At 37.0% G+C, this 9,161-nt stretch overlaps 1 protein-coding gene across 1 annotated transcript in view; it reads left to right on the top strand.

Annotated features, from left to right (window-relative positions):
* LOC134217709 (division abnormally delayed protein) overlaps positions 1-9,161 on the top strand; it is a 360,844-nt gene that overhangs the window by 279,208 nt on the left and 72,475 nt on the right. The gene's annotated exons all lie outside the window — the stretch shown is intronic.

The following is a 9,161-nucleotide window of genomic DNA, read 5'->3' as shown; positions in this document are numbered from 1 at the left end:
TAGTTACGTATTGTTGATGCTCAGCACAAAGCAAGACCATGCTGAGGGTGGCTGGGTTCGATCCGGTGCCGGTCTAGGAATTTTGGATTGAAATTGTCTCGACTTCCTGGGCATAAAAGTATCATCGTGTTAGCCTCATGATATACGAATACAGAAATGGTAACTGGCTTAGAAACCTCGCAGTTAATAACTGTGGAAGTGCTGCCAAGCTGCGAGGCGGCTCTGTCCCAGCGAGGGATGTAATGCCAACGAAAAAGAAAAAAAATGTATAAGCGAAGTGAATTAAGTTAGAATATTAAATTAGGTGCACTTTGGGCAAAAAAAGTGCAAGTTTCACACATAACCTTTCGAAATGAACCTTATGAAACAGTTAACTAGTATCTCCTCTTCAATTTCGGTTCTAGTAGCTATGTTTTTGATAAGGAATTTCTGATACAGAAAAAAGTTTAAAATGAATCTATAAGCAATGTGTAGCTATGAGGAGCCACAGAAGAAAAAACAAACTAGATTAAGTTTATGGTATTTGCAATCATTTAGAATTGAATTTACGAACAATATCAAACACATACTTACACCTACAGATGTATATCCACTAATGTATCAAAGTTTCTGAAATTCACTGAAATATCGTTAGATAAATTTCCAACAAAATCAGGTTTATATCGTTATCAAACACCGATTTAATGTAAGATTGAACAATACCCTTACAGAAACATCAGCAATATGCCATCTAACACAAAAGCGAAGCTACTTTTTGCCACACCAGATGGATGAGTAGCATCAAAAGAAGAAAAAAAGGTAGCCTTTATTATAATCCATTTCATTTTCGATCGTCCTCGCCTGCAAAGGTTCCCGGTTTATCTTTCCACCCACTGGAAGCGCACAATCAGGCACGCTCGGGCTTTCTCTAGAAACGCTTTACCTTTCTGTGCAAAGCTACAATAGCCCTTCCCAAGCATCCAATATCTTAGAATATGTTCAAAGCCATATGAGATGTAATGCAAAAATGGAAATAAGGTACTGGGGCAAATGGAATGATGAAACCATTCCAATGATTTAGCGTGTTCCATTGTGAAGATTCATTCTGGTAAAAGTTGCCTGATTTTTATTTTGATAAATTTAACGAAAAATATGGTTTAGTTGGAAATACTTTGGTTCTTATTCCATTATTTTATAACCCTTTAAAATCTAGGAATCAAAATAAAACAAGACAAATCGATCCCTTTCGTTGGCTCTGATATTCAATTTCACTGCATATATGGCCGAAAATTTAGCCACATTCACGACCAAACTAATTTGTACCTATTGAATAAATAAAAGATATGTCTCATTCAATAAATTCACACTGTTGTCGTTTGCTGTTAAATACATAACGGGAAGTATGATTCAATACTAAACGTTTTTTAATGCGCTTTTCTAACCCTCAGAGCAAATAAAAATGCCGAACAAACATCCTTTAATTGTTTTAAAGAAGGAATTACACGTGCTTACCCCATTGTACTTTAGATAACACGAAGTAAGGATTTCAAGCATCCAAAAGAGAAACCGAATCAGGAGCAATCTGAATATTAAGTTTGTGTAAATCATGGGTTGGGCCGTGCTTCTTCTCGAATCATGTAACTATAAGGAGCATATGTGTCTGAACCAGAACTCTATAACCAAGCATCATGAAGGTTTCTTCCAATGGATGAATGTAGATATTTGGGTAAATATAAGGAAGACAGTTTTGTTGTTGTTACTGATACCAAAATAGATAACATTTGCACCGACCCACCGTTCGATTCAGTGCGGATTGATAGTTTATTCTTCAAACAAGTCCCAATCAATTTCCGGTAAGTAGGCATTCACGAAGCACCAGTCGGCAAGAAGCGTATGTCTGCCAATAGAAAGCAAACAGCTGCTCACCACCACAACTGACTGCTCGCTAAACACATCACATAAATGGTAATGGCTTCATACGAAACTCCGTGTCTGGGCAATGTTCAGCCGCACTCTAAAGCAAACGATTATTTATAACATGTAATTTCTGGTACATACATTAAGCCTATTAAGCTGCCTCCCGCGCTCGGCCAAGACCGTGTGTGCATGTGATCCTTAGATTAGAATAATAAATACGTACACCGGGCAGGTCTCCATTTGGACAAGGCTCTCTCTCACTCTGTAATCAAGGAAGGTTTTCATTCAAAGCTGAATGGACTTAGTTGTAGAGATTCAATCGGGCGGGCACTCGAAGGCCCATCATTTATCATGCATCGTTTGTGGAAACGAGTGGTGCCTGCGCTGGATGGCATGGGTGCGGTCCACCCTCCAGGTGAGAGCATTTCTCTAATGAAACAGTCGTAAATTACAAAATGGGACATATTTTTGCTCGGCAGCGATGCACGGGGCTTTCCAGTAGGAGACGATACGTGCCTTGGAAAATTAAACTCACCCGGTCGTACGTTGGATCTTGGAGGTACCGTAGCTTGGGGGTAAATTAATCATTCTTTAGCAGTTGTTTAGATAGTTTATAGAAAAGTAATAGTTATTATCGCACAAAATAATTCATGCGCGTTTGAACAGTTTTTTAATTTACCTTTCATTTGGAGCGTGTACACTCTTCATATCCTTTTCCAAAATGAACTCTGCTACACTTCAACATCCCAAAGTTTATTCGTGGAAGTGCTTCCATTGTCCTACCTATTCCTTAATTGACCAACATTTAAACGTAACCGGCGCAGGTATTGCTCAATTTTGAGACCTTGGTTTTAACGCATTGAGGATGATGTTAGCTCCAAAACATCATCTTTTGATTCTTTGTTGTAATCAGAGCCGACCTGACAATAAGGGCCGTGGATGGTCAATCATACTCAAACTACTTGATGCAGTACAAGAGGAATAACTTTGGTCGCTGATCAACTTACCCTCATCGTACGGTACATCTCTATAATTTGCTATTCAGTGTTCGTGCTTGCGATTTTCCGTTCTGCTTATGGAGAAAAGTTCGAAAGCAGTGCAACCTAGTGGTGCATTATACTTCAAATGCTACCTTTTAGCAGACCGATCAGCTGAGATTTCCCAGTAAGGGAATAACGAATCGAGAGGTGAAGAATCGGGAAAATTGAGATAGCGCCATACTAACCGGTCTTTCATTTTTTTTGTAATCATAATGGTGGAAGTGGTATTTCAAAAGCCTCAATAAGTTGCCCTAATCATATACTGTTATGAAGAAAGAATAACTCGGTCTTCACTGTTGCCATCTTATATTTTTCATTTTAAGTTAAATGTTTTACGTGTAAAATAGACCAAGTTTCGCGAATAAATGATAATTCAATTTAATGCTATCTATAGTGCATGCTATCTATAATTTTGCAGCGTTAATTCAGAAGATAAATCATAACATAAAAAACCCAGATTAATCCACCTAGCGGTGATGGTGCCTTTCTCGTTCGTTCAAAAGGTTTGGAAAAATTTGGAAGAAATATGTGGATTGGCTTATTTTCATATTTGTTTATGTATGTATGTATGTATGTAGTTAGCCACCATCCTGGCTGGAGTCTTGTTTCGTATTCGGTTCCACCTTCAGTAAGGTCAAATTTTTATAATTTTGAATTCAACATATTGCTGTATGAAAGGCCAAATATGGGGTGGTGGACCTGAAGAGACACTTACACTAAACCACGGAAAATATAAATTCTTCCAGCAAAATGATCCAACAAAAATAATAATGAATTTGCAATTCTTGTTAAGCTTTCCACGGGATGGTTTGTTTGAAGAAGGGCGTCAACTGGTTAACAACTGTGGAGATAAAAGTAATAGACGCGAACGACTGATACTTTCCTTCCTTGACTCTGATTGGCTACAGGGTAAAAATCCGTTCCAGAAATGAGAAAATAATTCATGATTCCATGAATCCGTCGTTTTCATGCCATGAAAATACACTCATGAATATAAATGATTTCAGATTTATTTTCGCGTAACGCAACCAATGCGTTACAATTTAGTTGTTGTAAATCGAACGAATAAAAAAGTTCATCAGGGGATTCGAACTGAGTACAGAGCGAGTCCGGCGCTACCTCTCAGTCGTTTTTACTTCTTGGGAATGGAGTGTTCGAAGTATAAACGGTTATGCATACTGTCGACTGATGAGGATTGCCTAGTACCATGAATAATGTTCCTGAAATCATGAATTATAATCATGCTCTAAGAACTGACCTTGATTCATGATTTCATGATTTTTATCATGCCTGTGGGTATGCATTTGTCCGTGTACCACTTCATTGTCCAATTGTACCATTGATGCCCTGATGCACCCTCCCAGTCCCATTTTCTATATTTACAGTCAAATTTATTGTAGAGGAAATAAAGTGGTGTTTCGGCTGATGAATACCGTTATCCCTGGACCTTGGCCTGATCTGAAAAATATCCTGATGGCATAAAATAATATAGCATATGTATTATAATAAAATGAAATATAACGTTCCATAGATTTGCGAGCAAAAATCATCAGAGCCAGATTTAACAATAGTAAATATGTCATGAAAAAATACGAATGTTAAAATCATTTGATGAAGCAAAAATAAATATGTATATGATGAAACATTATTACATTATTTGTTTTTATTTGTTTGTTTTCTTCCTGTCTTTTTATGTCAGAAATGTATTTGAAAGTTAGAAATGATCAATTAAATCGAGGTAATATGTTCGGAGTTTTGCTAAGTTTTATTAAGCACTGAGATGCAACGAAAGTTTCTATGTAGTGATTCTTATTGATCACAAATGTTTTTCAACTCAATAATAGCATATTCATATTAAGCATTTACGAGGATTTAGAGTGATAAATTTCATATGAAATGAAAATAGATGAGCAATCCTGATATCAAGCTACTCTTCATCATGTGAGTAAAGTCGTGCTCTGAATAGGCTATAACAGAAGACATTTAATCTGTAATAGATTAATACATTAAAAAAATATCAATAAATTACGAGCTAAAAATCACAGGTGAATATGATGAAATATAAACATTTATTGAGTATAATTGCAAGAAATTTGATGAACGTAGTAAATTATTGAAACCAATGAATGAAGCAAAACCGATTGATACCGAAGCTTGCTGTCATCTGATCGAACATTTTGTTCACCTGGTTCTGAAAAAGGTAATTCTACTATGGGATCACTAGAAAAAAGTAGGTTCTGAAAATGGTGGCTCTGGTATCGTAATCATTGAATATTTTTATTGTGCCACCGCCGAAAAGTAGTCGAACCTCCATTAGTCAAAACGAAACCGAAAACAAGTTATTTTGTATGGTAGAATTGATTCTCAAATGTAATTTAATAATCACAAATTAAATGTATTCTTAACAACAGAATATTTCATAGGGAGTCTCGTAATGCATTACGAATATTATAAACATTTAGAAGGAGTAAAACGATTATAAAAAGTAAAATAATTGAATAAAACGTTACGATGTGTAATATATGATAACCAATACGGAGACATTGAGTTTGATATTTCTGTTGGTAAAAAATAACCCTTTAGCTGTTGTACACAATATACAGTTTATTTTATGAAAATACTGTTGAATACACTGCCATATGATGAAAATATTCCATATAATTTGCTATTTGAGCTCAAAGAGTTTAAAGAAATTTAATAAAATTGAAATGACTATATTAGAGGTGATGGACATTATGTGTTAAAAAAATAGGAATGAAACAAATGTAAAGAATATGATAAGAATAATAAAATCAATAAAACATTCTGAAAATATTAATTATATGGTAATGAATTAACAATAAAATTCACTTGTCATAAGACGAGTTCGTACATCCCCACCACTCATTCACCAACTGTACCTGACAGATACGTACCTCGACCCTAACAGTAAAGTTGTCTTCAGTTCTCTGTACTTGACTGACTTCGAGACGCCGAAGACGACCCCACGCTGAGGTCACGAAACACGCATCTGTCAAGGCACAATCATGTTGGAACCAAATGGACCTACAAAATCGTCTTATGACAAGTGAAAATATTCACCAAAAGCTCAAAATAATTCTTCAGGCTGACTACTTACCCATAATTTAAAGACTTGTGCAGCTCTTCGCTTCCGAGGTGGTAATCCCTGAAAGATCTCCAGCGATGCCGGCGGCACTGGTTACCAGTTTCCCACCGACCAGTGAGCTGCTACACTTTCACGTGAGCACTATTGTCAGCTATTACGATCTATCTCATTGATCCGAAAAAACACGATCGGCTAACGGACGCCTTTCAGGGCCGCATGGTCTCCTCGGGGTAGGTTGTTGGTTAAGTCGACCATTCTTACCCGCGGAAGAATTTGTACACCAACAATTTTCAAAATTTGAACAAGACAAAATGTCACACGCGAGAAAAAATGTTTATGTTTTAAACGATGCCGAGTGTTTTTTTTCATATTTGTTTATATGCATAAAAAATTTCGCCAAATGCAATTTGTTGCAAACAAATCGGATGAGCATAAGAGCAAAAATGGCATTTTATTTTGTAGTTTTAAAATTAGTATTTTCGCATAACTTTTGACCCAATTGTACGATCCGGCCAAGTTTCTATAGGGAAACAATGGGACAAGATTCTGCGTCGAATGCAATCTGTTGTGAGACCTGAGGTTAACATATTGCACATCAATCACAGTAACTTATATATGACCGGATTCAATCACAATATGGTTACTGCAACCAGATTTGTTAAACTTGTGTTGCTTGGGGAATATATGAAGTCTATGCTAAAAAGTGAGCTAGACTTTTGAACTCTTTTTTGCAAAATAGTAATTTGACCATAACATCTAAGCCCAAGTCCGATCTGGCCAATTTTTAATAAGAAAATATGAGACACCTGCGTCGATTGTAATTAATGCGAGTAAATCGGTAGAGGAAAAGTGCCTGAAAAATGAGTGAGTTTTTTAGCGATTTTTCCAAAAAATGGTATAATTTTCGATCCCATAGTCCGATATGGCCACTTTTCAATAGGAAACAACGGGACAGGATTCTGCGTCGAATGCAATCGTTGCGAGAAAATCGGTTGAGATAAGTGCCGAAAATGAGTGACATTTTTACGCGATTTGTATGAATTTGTATTTTGGCCATAACTCCTGATCCCATAGTCCGATCGCCAATTTCAAATAGGAAACAAATGAGATTCTGCGTCGAATGAAACTTGTTGCGAGCTAAATCATTAAGGATATGCCTCGAAAATTAGTGACATTTTTACGCGATTTTTTGTAAGAATTTGTATTTTGGCCATAACTTGATCCCATAGTCCGATCTGGCTGATTTCAAATAGGAAAACAATGGGACAGGATTCTGCGTCGAATGAAACCTTTGTTGCGAGCAAATCGATTGAGGATAGTGCCCGAAAAATGAGTGACATTTTTAGCGATTTTTTGTATGAATTTGTATTTTGGCCATAACTCTGATCCCATAGTCCGATCTAGCCAATTTCAAATAGGAAACAATAAGACAGGATTCTGCGTCGAATGCAACTTGTTGCGAGAAATCGGTTGAGGATAGTGCCCGAAAATGAGTGACATTTTTTACGCGATTTTTTGTATGAATTTGTATTTTGGCTATAACTTCTGATCCCATAGTCCGATCTGGCGATTTCAAATAGGAAACAATGGAACAGGATTATGCGTTAAATGAAACTTGTTGCGAGCAAATCGGTTAAGAATATGCCTGAAAAATGAGTGACATTTTTACGCGATTTTTTTGTATGAATTGTATTTTGGCCATAACTTCTGATCCCATAGTCCGATTCGCTGATTTCAAATAGGAAACAATGGGACAGGATTCTGCGTCGAATGAAACTTGTTGGTGAGCAAATCGGTTGAGAATAAGTGCCCGAAAATGAGTGACATTTTTACGCGATTTTTTGTATGAATTTGTATTTTGGCCTAACTTCTGATCCCATAGTCCGATCTAGCCAATTTCAAATAGGAAACAATAAGACAGGATTCTCGTCGAATGCAACTTGTTGCGAGCAAATCGGTTGAGGATAAGTGCCCGAAAAATGAGTGACATTTTTTACGCGATTTTTTGATGAATTTATTTGGCTACATGATCCCATAGTCCGATTCGGCGATTTCAAATAGGAAACAATGGGAAGGATTCTGCGTCGAATGAAACTTGTTGCGAGCAAATCGGTTATGATAATGCCCGAAAATGAGTGACATTTTTACCGATTTTTGTATGAATTTGTATTTTGGCCATAACTTCTGATCCCATAGTCCGATCTAGCCAATTTCAACTAGGAAACAATGGGACAGGATTCTGCGTCGAATGCAATTTGTTGCGAGCAAATCGGTTGAGGATAAGTGCCCGAAAAATGAGTGACATTTTTTGAGTAATGCACACACACACACATACACATACACACACAACACACACATTTCAAACAGACATCACCTCAATTCGTCGAACTGAGTCGATTGGTTATAAATACTATGGGTCTCCGGCCTTCTATAAAAAGTTTGTTTTGAGCGATCATATAGCCTTACCGTATAATTAGTATACGAGAAAGGCAAAAGGTATTGGCTAATATAACTTCCGATCCCATAGTCCGACCTGGTCAATTTTCACAGGAAACAATGGGAAAGGATTCTGCGTCGAATGCAACTTGTTGCGAGCAAATCGGTTGAGGATAAGTGCCCGAAAATGAGTGACATTTTTACGCGATTTTTACGTATAAATTTGTATTTGGCCCAACTTCCGATCCCATAGTCCGACCTGGCCAATTTTCAATAGGAAACAATGGGAAAGGATTCCGTGAATGCAGTTTGTTGCGAGCAAATCGGTTGAGGATAAGTGCCCGAAAAATGAGTGACATTTTTACGCGATTTTTACGTATAATTTGTATTTTGGCCATAACTTCCGATCCCATAGTCCGACCTGGCCAATTTCAATAGGAAACAATGAAGGATTCTGCGTCGAATGAATTTGTTGCGAGCAAACGGTTGAGGAGTGCCTGAAAAATGAGTGACATTTTTACGAGATTTTTACGTATAAATTTTATTTTGGCCATATAGCCTGATCCCAGTCCGACCTGGCCAATTTTCAATAGGAAACAATGGGAAAGGATTCTGCGTCGAATGCAATTTGTTGCAAGCAATCGGTTGAGGATAAGTGCCCGAAAAATGAGTGACATTTTGCG

The sequence above is a fragment of the Armigeres subalbatus genome, chromosome 2 (assembly GCF_024139115.2).
Source record: "Armigeres subalbatus isolate Guangzhou_Male chromosome 2, GZ_Asu_2, whole genome shotgun sequence".
Classification (NCBI taxonomy): Eukaryota; Metazoa; Arthropoda; class Insecta; order Diptera; family Culicidae; genus Armigeres; species Armigeres subalbatus.
This window is presented reverse-complemented; position numbering and strand designations above follow the sequence as displayed.